General features: G+C 49.6%; 1 pseudogene; it reads left to right on the top strand.

Annotated features, from left to right (window-relative positions):
- The first annotated feature begins 4,412 nt into the window (after positions 1-4,412).
- LOC141998069 (killer cell lectin-like receptor subfamily F member 1) lies at positions 4,413-15,482 on the top strand (annotated as a pseudogene).
- Positions 15,483-18,143: the final 2,661 nt, after the last annotated feature.

The raw sequence follows: 18,143 nt of genomic DNA, 5'->3' as shown, positions 1-18,143 counted from the left end.
TCTGGCCCCACCCCGGAACCTGCACCCCCACCCGCATCCCAAACTCCAGCCCCGTGAAAGTGAGGGAGGGAGAGGGAGCGACAGAGAGCGGGGGGCTGGAACGAGTGGGGCCTCAGGGCAGGGGACGGGGCAAGGGTGTTCAGTTTTGTGCAGTTAGAAAGTTGGCAACGCTACCATGAGAGGGCGTCCTGCCATTTCCTATGAAGCTCCTGGCGCTGGCCAGACTACGAGAGCGGCCCATCTAGGCCACTAGTCCGATCTGGTTTGGCACTTTCTGTTCCTCTGTTCCTGCTTGTTCTCCACAGAGACGAGACGATCTCTCACCCTGGGTCTTTTCTTACTTTTCCTGCCCCCCCCCCCGCCCAGTGGTGATACTTAAGCAGTCTCCTCCATGCCCCCCAGCTGCCTCCTGGTGCCCAGGCTGGTTCTGGATCCAAGGGAAATGTGACTATTTTGCTAAGGCCGAAGGGAACTGGTCCCACAGCCAGACACACCACCTCCATATTGGTGCACAGAACAAAATTGATGTGGCGGGGGTGGGGGGCAAGGGGTTCAGAGTGTGGGAGGGGGCTGAGGGCTGGGGCAGAGGGTTGGGGTGCGGGCTCTGGGGCGGAGCCAGGGATGCGGGGTTTGGGGTGCAGGAGGGTGCGCCGTGGCTATGGCGGGGAGAGGGGACTCCCCCCCCGATGTCTCTCCCCGGCAGCAGCACCTGGGCTGTGGGGGCGGGGTGCCTCGCCCCGCCGTGGCAGGTCTGTGGCTGCGTTGGGGTCGGGGGAGGGGCGCCGCAGCAGGCCCCGGGACCAGGCGGCCGCGCAGCTTACAAAGAATTTAGGAGGTCACCCAGCAGCCCCCTTCTCCCACCTCCGCCCCAGGACACAGACGTGCCAGGGAGGCTGCGCCCGACCCTGACACAGTGCAAGGGCTGGGCCTGCCCCAGAAACACCCTGGGGTCCTGCCCCTCTGCACTGGGTATGGGGCAAGCAGGCTCAGCCCAGCAGGATCCAAGCATGGAGGGGCTTAGTGTGTGGTGGGGGGGGGGGATCCAGAGGGTTCTGGGTGCGGGCAGCTCAGCGGAGGGTCTGGATGTAGGAGGGAGTTGGATGCCGAGGGGCTCATTGGAGGGTTCTGGGTGCAGGGCAATGGGACTCTGCAGGGGGTCCAGGTGAAGGTGGTCCGGGCCCATTAGGACGGTCCAGGTGCCATGGGGGTAGGGTTCATTGCGGTGGGGATCCAGGCATGGGGCTTGTTGGGGTGCAGGGCTGGGTGTCTGGATGTGGTGGTGGGGGGGTCAGGGAGGGATCTGGGTGTGGGAGTCTGAGGCTCAGCTGGGGGATCTGAGGATGGAGGGGTCTGGATGCACAGGGATTGGGCGGAAGGGGGAGCAGCTCCCTGTATTGTGATCCCTCCCCCTGTGGCCGAGGAGCGATGGGGGTTGGGGAGGATGCAGAGCTTCCTGCAGCCAGAGGACATTTCTGCGGGTGGGTCTGATCTGGCCCGGCTCCTCTGGGGAAGAGGTTGCTCTGTGCAAAGTAGAGGAAGTTCAGTCTTCCCCAGCTGGGACTAGCACCTGAACCTGGTGCAGGGTAGGAGGCACCAGCTGGGGCATCCCCAGCCCTGCCCCCCACTCCCGTGATGATTTACCTCTCTGCTGGCTGCTCTGGGCACCTGAAACAACATACCTGCGCTGCTGGGGAGAGGTGCTTGACCACTTCTGCAGCTTCCCTTTGCTTCCCTGTCCTTTTTCTGGGGGGAAGCAAAAATTCTGCAGGGGACATGAATGCGGCAGGGCAGTTGGGGCTGAATTCCTCCAGGAGTATTAGTGCCAAAATAATCAAAGTCTCCACAGCAGTTGGCTATGCTTAAATCAGCTCCACACGTGCTTATCTCCTTCACACATGGGTGCAACTGTAAAACAGTGATTGAGTGTATTTGGACTCAGTCTGTAGCTTCAGGCTCAGGCCTGTGGTAGGAGCTTTGCTTCTCCATGAAAGTGACTGTGAAACCACATAGGAAGTAAAGACACATGGCCCGACAGGCAGGATGAGAGCCAGACACACCTCGTGGTGACCCCATAGCTAAGCTTCTAATGAACAACGTCCCGTGACCAACTCTATCTTGTCAGGCTGCTCCATCTGCTCCAGAGAGGCTGCTTTCCACTGGAAGTTTCCCACGCACGTTCTCTAGCCAGAGGAGATCCCTTGTGCGCACATGCAAAGTTTGAGCTCAGTGACCGTGACTTGCCCACGGTCTCACAGGGAGTCTGGGGCAGAGCTGGGAGCTGAGCCCACATCGGCTAAGTCCCAGCCCAGTGCCGTAACCTCAAGGCCAGTGTCTCTGTCTCTGTCTCTCTCTCTCTCTCCGGGTTGAGTTTATCTTTCTAAATCCATCAGTGTCTCCGCCCATTGGGTAACTGACTCTACAAAGTTCAAGGCAAGGAGCGGATCACGCTGCTTATCCGCACTTGACAGTGCTGCACGGCCCTGCCCCTGCCCACATCTCCATCCCTAGCTCTGCCCCCATTCCAGTTCTTGGGCTGCACTCCCAGGATCGCAGGGATTACCAGACCGGGGGTCCCTCTGCCCACTCTCCTGTCTGTGACTCTGGCCAGCACCAGAGGAAGGAGCAAGACACCTCACAGTCTAGGATAACCTGTCCCCAGGGGAAGGTCCCTCCTGACCCCACTCCACCACCTCCTCCCTCCTTTGTCCTTCACCTTCTCCCCCTTGGGCCTACAGGGTTTTGTTCATGCAGCCCCCAGTGTCTGGATTGGCCTCTCTCTCCCAGGGCTTAAGGAGCCTCTCAATCCACCTCCAGATCCCTCTTCAAACCCCACTTCGCTGGGCCAGCTCCCATCACCGCCCTTTGCTCTGCTGTTACCAGCTTGGGTTTAATGACCTGCCCTTTCATGCCTCACAACACTAGTTTGGCATCTTCTTGTCGTTACCCTTTGCCCCTCCCCACCCCCATTCCCTGCAGCCCTGCCCATCTCAGTAATGGGTGAGGCTGGTCTTTGGGACACAGGCAGAGCCCGGGGAGTGGGAGGTGAAAGCAGCCACCTAGCACCAACAGGAAGCACTGATCTGAGCTAGCCCGCAGCATCGGAGGATGGTGATGGTGTGAACAAGCCACCCGGGTGCTACGCAGTTTCTTGACCAAAGGCAATTTCCTGTGAGAGCCCCTGGGTCAGGCTCATGCTCATGTGTTTGCTGAAGTGGCTACAAAAATTTCCAGCGAGCTCTCTGGCTGTCTGCAATTCTTCCTACTGCCAGCACTAATTCCGAAAACCTCTCTATTGACCTGCCGGATTGTAGCAGCACGAGTTGGTCAAACAACACACAATGTGATACGCAGCTATTCTGGCAAACAAATGCAGGTCACTGATATATAAACACTGAGGGAAAATCCCCACCCCACAACACAACCTTAACTCTGCCCTCTTTGAGCCCTGCCCCAGCCTGCCACTAACACGCATGCCAGCACCCTGTTCTCGCATATGCTACAGGACACGCTGAGCACAAAGCCCGTGAGCGCGGTAGGACAGAGTACTCTGGGGGTCATGGAAGATGATCAGCTGAACATGAGCTCCCACTGCAACACTGTGGCCAAAAGGGCTAATGCGATCCTGGGATGTATAAACGGGAATCTCGAGTAGGAGCTGGGAGGTTATTTTACCTCTGGATTTGGCACTGGTGTGCCTGCTGCCGGGATCCTGTGTCCAGTTCTGGTGCCCACAATCCAGGATGATTAAAGGATTGGAAAACGCGGGCTGGCGCATGTGACAAGCACCAGCAGGAATTGAACCAGGCAGCTTGAGAGCGAGAAGTGTGAGCCTCTACAGTGTGAAGAAGAGAGCCAGGGGCTGTACATGGGGCTGTAACAGACCCACATCCTCTGCAGATCAAGCACAGCTGAGGATATGGAACAGTGATTTATACAGGTCCATACATCCCCTCCCACTTCTGCCCCTCAATGCTCTGGGGGGGTTTCTGAGTTTCCCAGAATGCACTGCTTCTGGGGGCTGAGCTGAGAAGAGTGGGATCAGTAATCAGAAGGCATTGCAGTGGAAACGATTTAGGAGGCCGCTAGTGCAGACGCAGGGCGAACTTGCATCGGTTTGAAACCTGGTTCAGCACGGCTAGCCGAGGGGCCCTGACCCACTTTTATTCAAAGCCGTTCTGTCTAACCAGTTCAGGTCTCCTGTACAGTCCAGGAGAGGGTGAAGGAGAGAGATGTAGCTAAGACCACACATGCACTTGATACCTGCGTTTCCTGTGTGGTTTCCCTTGAAGAACGGTCAATGCTCGTGGGAGCCCTGAGCTGCACAGACCAAGTCTGATGGCCAGTTAATGGGGGGCCTCCTTTCCCCGCTCTGAGCACCTGCTGGGAAATCAAACCAGGGACGCGCTTGGCCAATGGAGGATGAAGAGGGCTACATGGTATTAAACCTCCGGCCGAAGCAGAGACAACCAGGCTGCCCCCCGGGAGCTGGGCACCAAGGTAAGTGACTGAGCATCGTCCCAGAGCGTCCACTTTCACAACACAGCAATTGCAGGGTGTGGCTGGGGCTTCAAAGAGACCCAAGGGAACTGAAATTTACTAGGAGAGTTGGGCGCCCAAGTCCACTGGACAGCTTTGACAGTCCCAGCCTGGGTCTTTACATGCTGCATTTCAGAAGAGATGAGTGAAAGTGTCTCAGGGTGAGTGGATGACTCCCTGGGAGTAAGAGTGGCAGAATCTGGCCCTTAATACTATATTTCCAATGTCACAGCTAGGGACTTGATCCCGCAAATACTTACTACTTGGTGTAGGGTTCACTACGCTGCATAGCACCGTTCAGGGCCTACACCTCAAACGATAACTAACATTTCTCACAAGCTGATGTTGAAATCAGTGGAGCTCCAGCAGTGACTCCATACAGCCATTAAGCAGAAGGCAGTTTTCAGCACAAGCCTGATTCTGAGTGAACTTCACCTCCCTTTGTAACTTTCTTAGCGGTTGGGAAATCTCTGTTTAGCCCGAATCGTAGGTATGCAGTGTTGATGCAGCTGTGTTGGTACCAGGATATGAGATAGACAAGGTGGGTGGGTAATATCTTTTATTGGACCAACTTCGGTTGGTGGAAGAGACAAACTTTCCAGCCACACGGAGCTTTCCTTCAGGTTTGTGTAGTTCAAAAGCTTGTCTCTTCCACCAAATAAAGTTGAACCAATAAGAACATAAGAACGGCCACACTGGGTCAGACCAAAGGTCCATCTAGCCCAGTGTCCTGTCTTCCGACAGTGGCTAAAGCCAGGTGCCCCAGAGGGAATGAACAGAACAGGGGATCATCAAGTGAGAGGTAATTCTCCAGCCTTAATGGGTAGGTCTTGGCTTAGGAAGATCCAGCTGAACTGGGCAGAAGTGCACTGAATGACTAAAGAAGAAACCGGTCTGCCCCCTATACTAAGGAACCATGCTGCTGTTTTTGGAGGGGATCTGGGAAGTATGAAGGGAATCACTGTGACATTGAAATATGTGTGTCGTTCTGAGGCTAGGGGAGAATTTTCACTGAAAAGTTTGGAGTAAATTGACAAGCTGTATTTTCAATTCAAAGGCAGGCAAAAGGGGATTGTTTTTTCTCCATGCAGACCTCTATATGGTTTGTTCTGTAAAATCCATACTAGTTTTATTCTTTAGAGAGAAAACTGCTCTTGTGGCTGACATTTGCCTTCTGCTGGGTTCCATTCCCAGCTATACCACTGGGTCCCTGGGCAACTTGGGGCAAATCACTGTATCTCTGCACCTCAGTTTCCCCTGCTGTAGCATGGGGATGAAAACGAAGGCCCTTATTTTTAAAAGCTATTTCCCAGGAATTTATCAGTGTTTATTCTAAAAAAATTTTAATGTGTTCAAATCAGCAAAAACTGAAAACAAAAGGCAGTGGGTGGGTCAGAGGGGTCTTGGTCTCTTGGGGGCCCAGGGAAAGGGGGGTACTCATGATGTAGCTGTCAGGTAGTCTCAGCTATCGAGATCCTACTCATCTTGTTCCCCCACTTCTCAGGGGAAGCGGACAGGGCTAATGTGAAGGGCTGGGGTCAGGAGGGGCACACAAAGTACTGGCCCTCCTGCCAGACAGAGCCTTCTCCTGATCCTGGCCCTTCAGCACAGCCCCAGCTGCTTCCTGGGGCCATGCTGAAGGGGTGAGGCCAGGAGGGGGCTCTGTGCGGAGTCAGAAGAGATTCTGTATGACTGGTCTTGGCTGCCAGGACCAGGCTCCCTGCCCATCTCGCTCTCCAAGGCAGAGAGACCCGTCTGCTTCCCCTGTCAGACAGAACCTGTGCAGGAGAAGTAGGTGGGACTACGCTGAAGGGCCAGGGTCCGGTGGAGTGCTCAGTACTTAATGTGTGCAGTCTTCCCCCCCCCCCACCCCACCCCCCTCCACTGCCCTTCATTTTAAGTTTCGGTTCTACTTCTTCTGCAAAAAATTCTTGGGTCCCAAAAAAGGCAAAGTCGGGTGGAAAATCGGTACAACCTGAATCCTGGCTTTTTCAAAACTTGGGAAACTTTCAGAGAAAAATGAGTAAATACTGAAAATGAAGGGGATCCTTGCATGAGGATCATAATCCTTTCTTTGCCTAGGCTAGTCAGATCACATGCTCTCGTATTGTGTTTGTGTGGTGTGTAGTGCAATGATGATGGATGAACTATAAGAATGGGCTCCTGATATTGGCTGGACCTTACTGTAACATTAGTAATAATTAACTAATAACTTGGGTATCAATAAAAATTCAAACCAACACGTCTAACTTTTATGAATTATGGGCTCCAATTTTAAGATGTAGTTCAAAAGGAATACATTTGGGGCAGGTCTCTGGCCTGGGTGAAACAGGAGGTCAGATCACAGTGGTGTCCCTCCTGGCCTTGAAGTCTACTTATCCAGAAGTTACTCAAAGTCAGATTATTTAATGCTGGGAGCACTGTGACTTCTGCCAGGGCAATTATAAGCGTTGCTGGAAGGCCCGAGACTAAACAAGCTTCATTTAAAGTAGAGCTGGTTGAAAATGCTACAAATTTTTTACAAAATTCTTTGAAGTTTTTGTTTGCTGGTTTGGAAGGTGCATTATTTTTCTAATTTTTACAAATTTTCATCAAAATATTGAATTGAAATTTTTAAACATTTTTGTAGTATTTCCCCCTCTTTTGCTTTTTCTTTGCTTTTCCCATTTTGCCACTGAAAAGGGAATCCCACCCCTTTTCAATGGCAAAATGGGGGGAAAAAGGGATGGAGGGAAGGAAGTGGGGGGGGAGGGTAAAGGGAAGGAAAAAACAGACATTTTCCCTTTCATCAAAAAAACATTTTCGAAGCAACAAATTTTGCCAACATTTTCATTTAAAATTTGTAAAAAAAAAAAGATGTTTTGAACAAAAATTCCTACCATCTCTAGTTCAAAGTGAAAAGTAAATCTCTGGTCCTGTTCCTATGGAAGACAGCCTTGAAAATGTGGAGTTGCCATTCTACATAAGCCACAGTGGCTTTCTATACAAGTTGTTCACAGCATACACAAAAAGAACTTAGATAAAAACGTAACTACTCTTGCTGGAAGGTTGCAATGTAATACGACTTTATTTTGTAGAATTCAGAATAAGAATGCACAAGAACCAAAAACAGAGAGAGACAAAGCAGGCTGCTCCCTAAAACACAGCAGCGCAGCTCACTCCACCTTACTCAAGGCTGGCTCTCTGCAGACTGACTGTAATGGCACATTTCCTTACAGCGCCCAGAAGCCTGCAAGCAGGACCAGGAAAACCCTTGAGGATTTAAAGGGATAGCTTGTCATTTTAACACAGCTTTCCACATACCACAACCGGGATGACTGAAGCACAGATTCACTGTGTAGCCACATGGGCAAATACCCATCACCACCCCCTTTGTGTAACACTGTCAGTGAGTCAGAGTGCCTGTTAATTAGTTACCTGGATGACAGTAGGTCGTATTATTGTTTGCAGTGGTGGATAGCCGTGTTGGTCCCAGGATATTGGAACAACAAGGTGGGTGAGGTGATACCTCTTATTGGACCAACTTCTCTTGGTGGAAGGGACAAGCTCTGAAGAAGAGCTTGGTGTATCTCAAAAGCTTGTCTCTCACCAACAGAAGTTGATCCATTAAACGATGTTCCCTCACCTTCCGTGTCTCTCTCATAGGTATCATTATTGTGTGCTTCAGCTTCCCTGTACATTATTCTGGTTATCCCTATACAGCTGAAACGGCTGCTCCTGACAGTACCTGGATACTGCATGGGCTCCACGGCAGAGTCTCATGTCTCATTGTTATCCCTTCCCCTGGATGTTGACTGTGCTTCAAATATTGATGGTTGCAGGTTCCCATCAGCGTCCCCACTGGATTCGAATTGCTCTGGGGTCGGATGGGCTGGGAATATTGTCCTGCTGGCAGCTGTCATAGCACTGGGGCTGCGGGGTGAGTAGTTCCAGGACATGTATCCCTTTGCACCGGTATGTAACAATGCACCATGAATTCTCCTTCCTCCACAACGCCATCAGGATTCCACTTCTGCTTCCAGTGTGCCTGTGACTAAAACTCCAGGCACACCCTCATCATCAGGTGTACATCAGAGCTGGGTACATGAGATTCCTGGGACCTGCCTAGACCATGTCGCTGTTAAACGTGGAGGGAAAAGGGGACTGCACCTTACAATGTGTGACGAAAAAGAGTCTCATTTGTTCTGTGTCTCACTCCAGCTCTCTAACCCTACCCTAGATTCAACAGATACAGTATTTAGTGGGTTTAATACTAGGGTTTGTAACACCTGGCCAGGTTTTCCCAGGATCGTCCCTTTAAATCTGTCCAGGTGTCCAGTACACACTGCCAGCTGTCTAGTTATACGGGCTCAGGATCATCCCGGATGTCCCAGGTTTTTGTTCCTCAAAGGTGACAACCCCATTAAACACTCCGTTTTCTCCAGTCCCTCTTGTCATTGACGCTGCTGCTGTTTTGAAGTTTTCCAGTTACAAGTCCCTTGTGAAGAACGGACCAGAGGAGCAATGAATACCCTGCACAGCGACGGGGCCAGTCACAGACCCACCAATGGAACGAAGGGCGACACTGGCCTGGAGGATTTCCTGTCTCGCTTGAAACAATTTCTGTGTGAACCTCCCTACAGCAGCTCAGGAGGTAACCTCAGCTCATTCAGCACTGCAGTGATATCTAGTGGTGAATTTGTAATTCAGGGTGCACAGAACAGGTAACTTCAATATGTGCAGTAAATATCCTATTGCTTATGAATCTTGCATTCCATGGGTTAAGACAGGGATCTCAAACTCAAATCACCAGGAGAGCCACATGAGGACTAGTACATTGGCCCGAGGGCCGCATCACTGACACCTTTTCATACAAAGATACAAAAGCCCCCCACCCCCAGCCCTGCCTCCACGCCACCCCTTCCATGGGGCCGCGCCTCTGCCCGGCCTCTTCCCACTCCTTCCCCGCCCCCATTCCAACTCCTTCCCCAAAGTCCCCACCCCAACTCCATCCCCTCCCTACCCCTATTCCAACCCTTTCCCCAAATCCCTGCCCCCGCCTCTTCTCCACCTCCTCCCCTGAGCATGCCGCATCCCCGCTCCTCCCCACTCCTTCCTGGAAAGTCCTAAGCGCTGCCAAACAGCTGTTTGGTGGCAGGAAGCACTGGGAGGTAGGTGGAGGAGCAGGGATGTGGCGCGATCGGGGGGGTGAAGGCGGCAGGCGGGGGTGAGGGGAGCTATGGTGGACCGCAGGAAATAACTCCTCAGGCCACACGTTTGAGACCCCTGCGTTAAGAGATCCCCTAATCCCTTTCCTATATCCCATCTTATACACACCAGTGCCCTGCAGGGGAAAGAGATTGCCCTATGGCTTAGCTATCTCTCTCCCATAAAACATCTGGCAACAATATGCAGCCATCTCTGGGGAGAAACCTTCTGGCTCTTTAGCAGCACACAGCAACACTGTACACAATAGCTAAGGGGCAGAAATGTCCAGCTGAAATTTCAGGGGGGAATTAAGGGAAGGGGAAAATGTAGCTACCCAAACTGGTACAGCAACATCACTGTTCAAAACAGGCAACAAGATTTAATAAGCTCGTTTTGATTTCACCCTCTGAAAGACTGGAAGAGCTGATGAGATCAAAACCCAGAGGTGCTAATTTTCAGTGCCCCAAGCCCTACTGCTGTGTTTGGAATGGCAGCAGCTGAGAGCCCAGAAACACGATATTTTTCTAACAAGAGAGTTTGAGAAGAGTTGAACTCCATGAAACTAGATTTTCTTTATTTCCCAAAGAACAGCCTTCCTGTAACTCATCCGAAAGATGTGAGATGAGAGGGTCTGTAAAGAGCCCGCAATGAGAAATGTGGCTTTGCTGTGCCAGAAAAGAATTGTTTAAGAAATAAGTGTAAGTCATGCGCAGGCAAAAAATGTGATCTTTGTTAATGTTTAGCATTTAGATCCCCTTCCATCGGAGCATCACAAAGGGCTTTACGGTCTCAATAGATTCAGCTTCCCAACCCCTGGAGGTCGTTATACCATTTTCACTGCAGGGGAAACTGAGGCACACACGATGAAGTGACTTGTCCAAGGTTAAGCAATGGGTCAGTGTCAAAGCTGGGATTAGAATCAACATTGCCCGATTCCCAAGACCTCTGCTTGGACAGAGGTCCAAACTAGGCCAGTGCTGCCTTTTCTCCTGATTTTATGGGTGCAGTTATCCAGGAACATGCATGAATAAATGTATATGTATCTCCACACAACCGTCAATTGTCAGGGTGTTTCTTGCACACCAGCAGATCATCACTCTCCAGCAGGCTTCCCCACCACCAACCTTTAAGATGCATCAGAAGAAGGCCAATGGGAATGGCAAGCTTTTTGCTGGACAGCTTTAGTTTCCTATTTTGCATGATCTTCGGGTAGACGGGGGAGACGTTCACCGACAGTCCATAACTTTGATTTAAATACATCCACGATCTAATGATTTCCACGTTCAGATAAAAGCACCAGATCCCCACACAGTTCCACACATGATCTGGCATTATCCAGTACCCGGGGGCTGGCTGACACCTTTACCAATGCACCTCCACCCTGGGCTGCAGTGCTTCCTGCTATGTGAATACTGGGCCTGACCTTAAACAAAATTAGAGGAGAAATAGCCTCGATTGAATGTTGAAAATGAAGATTCTGTACAGACATCTCTGTCTTCATTCCCCACTCCAGATGGCTCCAGGTGCAGACTCTGCCCCACGGAATGGCTCATGCATGGGGAAAAATGCTACTGGGCATCTAAAGAGAGTCGAGTTTGGCACAAGAGCCATGATGATTGCTCAGTGAAGAGTTCTCACCTCCTGGTGATTCAGGATAAAAATGAGATGGTAAAGTAAAAGGAAAGTTTACATAAACTTCAGCTGGGGTAATGGGTCGCTAGTTGTAATAGCATTGCCCCTATTTCAAACACCACTGCTGCTCCTCTGCCAAGCAGAAGCAGCATGCCAGGGCCTTGTTGGGTGATTTCTGGTGCAGGAGAAGTCAACGACATGGAGTCTGGGACTACTTTCTATATTTACACATAAACACCAGTCCTGGAACAGAGATGGTCAAACAGCACACCGGGCAATCCTTTCTCCCAGGCATCTAAGCCCAACACCAATGGCCAGTTCCCAGTGAGTGCCTCTGCCTCCAGCATTGACCTGTCTTTGGAAGGAAGTAGCTTTGGCTCAGGTTCAAGGGGAAGAAGTGCTGACTGTTTCTCCTGATAGCCACTGAAGATCAAGAGCCCAAAGGGAGTATGCAGGGAATTCTAGCAAGTTATGGCATGTTCACCCATTCCCTTCTACTTTACACTTCACAGGATTTCATATCCAGTGTTACACAGGACACAAATCCAGTTTGGCTGGGACTCACCGTGACATCCCCAGAGCGGAAGTGGACCTGGGTGGACAACTCCCTTCTAGATCAAACACTGTGAGAGTTTGCTGGGCTTTACTATTTTCTATCACCCTAGAAAAAATAGTTTAATTTTCTGATTTGACAGGGACAAAAAGTGATACACTACCTCCTCTGTCACTAATAGGAATTGAAGGTCATGACACAGGTCAGTAGGAAGGTAATTTTCTCTGAGGTATTACTATGTATTTTGCCCTATTTGAGTTGGTGCAAATCTGCCAGAACTCCACTGGCGTCAATGGGGCCAGATCCCCAGCTGGTGTGAGTTGCCGATAGCTCCACTGACTGAGGGACTGGTGACCCACTGTGCCAGGCATTGTACACACACCTATAACAAAGAGGGACCCTCCCCCACAAAGCTCTCACCATATAGGTATATGACTTAGTTGTGGGTTTCACCTATTACTAGGCTAACTATGGACCGAAGCTCTTTCTTCTGCAGCTATCACGGTGGTACTCAGAGAGCGAGGCGGATAAGCCTTCCCCTTTCCTACAGTGAGTGTAACACAGCACTTGACTAACTTCACCTTGTTACCTGACATCCAGCCAGTTACGAAACAGAACCTGGCCAGAACATTCTTTGGTTGCAAGTTTGACAGGCCAGATTCTCTGGGCATGCATATCCAGTACCCTCGCAACACTTCACATCTCTGTGTCTGCAACTCAGCTGTTAGCTCACATAACTGGTGACCTAGGTTCTCTGGATCTGATCTTGCCATTGGACTCAGAGTTACTCAGTCTGCCTGCGGAACAGCCCATATGCCCACGCTTCATGGAGGTGCTGATTGTGGTAACCAGTCTCTGCAAAGCTCCCTTATACGTCCATGTATTTACTACGCGTTTGCCTGTTACACATCTCCAAGTGGGCAAGAACCGCCCACGCCTTTCCCCACCCCATGAGGGCAAACAAACCCTAGACTCCTCTCAGCTGCATACTCCAAAACTCCCCCGCATCATTCAATGGCCTGCTTCCACAAGGTACACAAATGTGCTCCTATTTCAGGATTTTAAGAGAACACACCCACTAATGTAACTAGATCATGCATTCAGAACATGAAGGGGCCTGCATCTGAGTGGTACATTCTTCTCCCAGCACACAGCGTCTGTGTCAAAGTACTATCTGATCAAAACTTGAAATGTTCAGGATTTGATTCTCTCCCCTTCCCTCCCCCCCATGCTCAACCTCTGCTCAGGCACAGTGGAAAGGGTGGGGTGGCAATCAGGGTGTCAGTCGCTGACCCCAATGTAACTTAGAGCTGAAGGGGGGGAAAGGGGGATGGAAAAAATCTAAAGTGTCTTTAAACTTCAGTTCCAATTAGCTCAGCCACCAAATCTGAGCTTGATGCTGGAATCTCTGGGTGCTATTACGTGGCCTTGATTATCATAATGGGTCATTCTGAACACCGAAATGCAGACTAGATGATCCTAATGGTCCTTTTGAGACTTACGATCTATTAATCTAAGCTAGGACTACAAACACTAAAATACCTTAATTGTCTGGTTCTTGCACGGTGTCATTACAGGGCAGTGTTAAGGTTGTTTAATTTGCCAACTCTGTATTTCCATGCCTCAACAGGTCTTTTAAATATAACCTTAATTGTGGATTTCCTGGGTTTATAACACTGATTTTGGGGATAATTGCAAATCCCTCGAACATATTTCACTCTAAATTACTGATGTGTGCACTCAACCTTCACTCCAGCTTAATCTGGTCATTTGTGTCTGGGAATTATTACACATTTATTGCTATTATTACTCCTGGGGAATTCTGTGCCAAAAAACTAAAAATTCTGTACACAATATTTTAAAATTCTGCACATTTTATTTGTCAAAATAACACAATATAATCACGGCTGTTTCAATTGTTTTGGTCATTTATTTCAAAATACCTGTCAGCAAGTATGTCTGTAACAATACAGACAACAAAAAAGATTCAGGAAATGTTTTTTGACAAATTAATTCCTTACTAAGTATATTTATACAGAGTTTTGAGTAATAATTAATTTAAACTACAATACATAAATGTATTTCCCGCACCCCTCGGAAGTAGTGCAAAGGCTTGGGAGACTCAGGGATAACGGAGGCGCTGAGGAAGAGGGAAGTAGTCTGTAGTGAACCTGGAGGGTTGTGGGGTGTGGGTGGGAGAAGTATGAAACAATTTTTTGGGAGGGGGAGGGATTGTTAGAGAGTTGGGGAGCCTCCCCTGTGCAGACCCTGGGTGACCCCTAGCCTCTCCCATTCAGTCAGGCACATCCGCCCCTGTCTGAGTGTGTCCCTGCCAGCCCATTCAGCCACACCCCCTCACCCCTGTGGCCCTGCACCCCTACTCCCATTCAGCCCCAGATCAATGCTGTCACCCCACTAGCTCCTGTGCCCCTGCCCCAGGCTGTTCCCCCCACTACCCCTTCTGAACCCCAGTCTGTGTGACTTCCCAGCAGCCCCAGGCTGTCCACCACCCCCCTCCATACCCTGTGCCTCCTCACCTGGCCCCACGTGCAAGGCACCATGAGGAAGGCAGCCTCTGCCCCTCCCTCTCCACAGCTGGGTACTCCAGCCGTGAGCTGATGCCCTCTCTTCTGGTGCCACAGCAGCCCCTGGTGGGTGAAAGGTGTGATTGCAGCACCTCCCTGTCAGAATATAATACTCTGTAGGGGGCAAAAAAGTCTGCGGGAGATATGAATTCTGTGTGTATGCGGTGGTGCAGAATTCCCCCTGGAGTAAATTATCCTCAGCTGATGAGTGGGGTTTTTGTTGTTGTTGTTGTTTTTTGAACTAACAGCTAGGATAAGAGAGGACAGATGACGTTAGAAACTTGGCTTAGCCACCATCAATTTAGGCATGACTCTGGGCTGAAGGTCCTTTCTGGTTGCAGAAATACAAGGTCTTTAGAAAGAAATCTGCGTCCTCTGTGTGTTTGTATTCAGAGAGCGGATTGCTGTAGTTTTAACACGTGACTTACACCCACAACCGGGTCAACCGGAGTAACTGGTTTGGTAATAGTATCTGTTGCATCTGAAGAAGTGGGTTTTTTACCCATGAAAGCTTATGCCCAAATAAATCTGTTAGTCTTTAAGGTGCCACCGGACTCCTTGTTGTTTTGGTAATGTAGACAAGTGTTTTCTGCTGAGATACACCAGTGCATCACCTATCACTTGGGACACTGTAGGAAAAATAGAGGGGAAGGAAGAAAGAGACAGGTATCACAATGTGTGTCCTTGAAGTGAAAGAGCTGTCGTAGATTTGTTTAATACATTCAAATGCACAAATGATGAGTTTCTCCTATGTTCTGCAGGTTCCCAGTAGTCGGCCCTGGTGAAAGGAACAGCTGTGGAGTGATAAAAGGGAAGCAGATTCATTCTGAAACCTGCAGTGCTGTTGTTAAATGGATTTGTGAGAAGGAAGCTCTCCTGGTGTAAGCAAAGGCATTAATGACCCCCTCTTTGTGGAAATGAAGCAGAAAGCAGGCTTAGTTTTAATCGGTCACTGGTTCAATAGTTTAAGGGATTGTTTTTTTCATTTCAAAGCTAGAATAAAAAAGTTCAAAAGAAAAATGTTGTACTCAATGGAAGTTAGGAGCCTCAATAACTTTGAGGATTGGGGCCTTAATTGCTAGGTCCACTTCTATTTCTCTGGCCCGACAGGAGCTGGGATTGACTCCCTGAAAAGTCTCTCACCACCTATGGGTGGGTGTGCACAGTTGTGAAAAGTTTCATTTTGAAAGTTTGCATAATGAAGACGGAGACTGCCAGAGCATTTAGCACTTACTGTTGCATTTCTTTGAGTCCAGTGTTGGAAATAATTTCCCGAATAAGTTTAAGGTTACCCTGACTCACTTTCCACGCATACGCACCTTTATTCATCCCAAAGACTAGTGGTGGGGGTTACATCAGTACAAATATAAGCATATATGCCCATATTCTATGCCCTAGCACCATTGCTGTTTAAGCACTCGCCAAAATACTTACAGTAGGTTCAGGCCCAGGAGGTATCTGCCCATAGGTGCTAGAAGTAGGAGTGCTGCGGCAGGCCCTGGCTTGAATTGCTTTTCATTATATGCAGATTTTACTGCTTGGTTTAATGGCTCCCATCCAATTTGTTCCAGCTCCCCTGCCTGACTCCATAGGGGTAAGGAAGAGCTCTGGTGAAGTACCCCTAGAAAACCTTGTTTAATACACTTAGGATGACCAGCTGTCCTGATTCTATAGGGAGAGTCCCGATTTTTGCATCTTTTTCTTATATAGACTCCTATTACCTCCCACCCTTGTCCTGATTTTTCACATTTGCTGTCTGGTCACCCTAAATACACTATAACAAACAAGTGATGTCATTGCTGGTTATTGGACCTTAGCTGTTGCACTTTAGGGCTGTATTCTGCTTTCTTCTAGGTTTTCCCCCTTACCTTGCTACATTTTTTCCTAAGGATTGGGCTAAGCATTTCTAGCCAATTATTTACCGCACCCAGTGCCCCATTAACTATGGGTTCTTTATTTCCTAAATCTTAAATAAGATAACGCTGGTATTCCAAAGGGTCACTCCTAAGTTTAACAAAAACAATCCTTTCGCCTGCGTTCATTCCTTTTAGTCACACGCTTTGGGTCTATTGCTAATGCTAACAGCCAAACTCAATTAATAACCGTACTTCACTCAGACCCAACTTGGGCCTATATTCCTACAATCAGAGTCTTCAAAAATACGCTTTTGTAGTTACACAAGATATTGGGTTGTGGCTATAACTCAAGGGATATTAGCAACTAAAAACATTTCCTTCCTAGAGTGTTTGAACTCTAGCCTCCCCAGTTTAGAAGAAGCCATGGAGCAGTGCTGAATATTACAGAATGGATCATGATCAAACCCTGCTCCTCAAATAAGGCAGATGAGGACAAACCAAAATGGCCGTGGGCTGTAGTGTTCGGGCTGCGCCATCTGAGAAAGTCTCCTCAAAGTGTTCCTCCAGGGCCAGTAGGTAAATCCCCAGGTAAATCACAAGGCTAAATAAACCTTTAAAAGTTTGTGGCCAAGTTTGGCTACGGCCAAGTTCCTCAAAACGACAGAACTTTGGACAAGGAAACAAACACATACTAGATAATGAAAATGTAAGGCAGACTGGATGCCAGCCTAGTATAAAATGTTTACTAACAGGAGCCCAAAGGCCGCAGTGAGAAGTGGGGCCCTGGTGTACTGGCACTGCATAAGCCAGGGGCGTAGCCACAGGTGGACCCGACTGGGCCATGGCCCATTCATTTACCATCCAGGCCCCCCAAAATGGCATCAGGACCCTGCTCCCAGGCGGGCAGGCAGAGTGGAGCAAGTTCCTGTGCTTGGAGCCAGCTCCCCCATGGGCTGAGTGGGGCAAGTCCCCATGCTGTGGGGAGAGTGCAGGGTGTGTAGGCAGAGTGGGGCAAGCTCCCAACCCTGCCCAGAGGGAGTGCCAGGTGGGAGGATAGGGCAAGCCCCCCCCACCCAGACACCATTTTCCCAGCAGGAGTCTGTGGGGACTGCAGGGCGTGGGGACCCCCCCACTTGTCCTGGCCCAGGCCCCACAAAACCATAATCCCCATGGGGGAGGCAGCCCCCATCATTGCCCGCCCACCCGAAAGCTGGGCCCACCCCATTTTCCTAGTCTAGCTACACCCCTGGCATAAACAGAAAGGAAACTATCCCTGTCCAGAATGGCTTAAATCTAAAGACGCAGCCAGAGGAAGGGCGAGTAAATGAATTTGATGAAGAAGGGGTAGGGCTTTGTTAGAGGGACAGTAGCGTTTGTTTAGGTGGGTTAGAGGTAGAGAAAAGGAAGGAGCGTAAAGGAAGAATAATCATAGCTAGTGGTCTAAAATCCAGCCTACAGATCAGAGCTAGGAAGGTGTTCTGGACGATGAGCTCTGAACAACTTGAGACGCTGGCTGGGAATGCTGGCAGAGGTCAATGTCACAATATGTTACTAGATCATGGGGGTAGGGTGCAGCTAAAGTCACGAAGGGCCTGCCTGAAGCCTGAATGGGTTAGAAGGGGGGTTGTTGAACACCAAATGTCTTTATCCCTAAAATTACTAACATTTAGTCAGGGAATTGAGACGTGGTAGGAGCCCAAATGGTAACGGTCTCTCAAATGATAATTCAGGTCTGACTCCACCCTATGTTAAATCACATAGGGTTCTCTGTCTTGCCTTAGTGGACACCCTGAT

The sequence above is a fragment of the Natator depressus genome, chromosome 14 (genome assembly GCF_965152275.1).
Source record: "Natator depressus isolate rNatDep1 chromosome 14, rNatDep2.hap1, whole genome shotgun sequence".
Taxonomy (NCBI): Eukaryota; Metazoa; Chordata; order Testudines; family Cheloniidae; genus Natator; species Natator depressus.
Note: the sequence above shows the minus strand (reverse complement) of the source record. Positions and strands in the feature narration are given on the sequence as shown.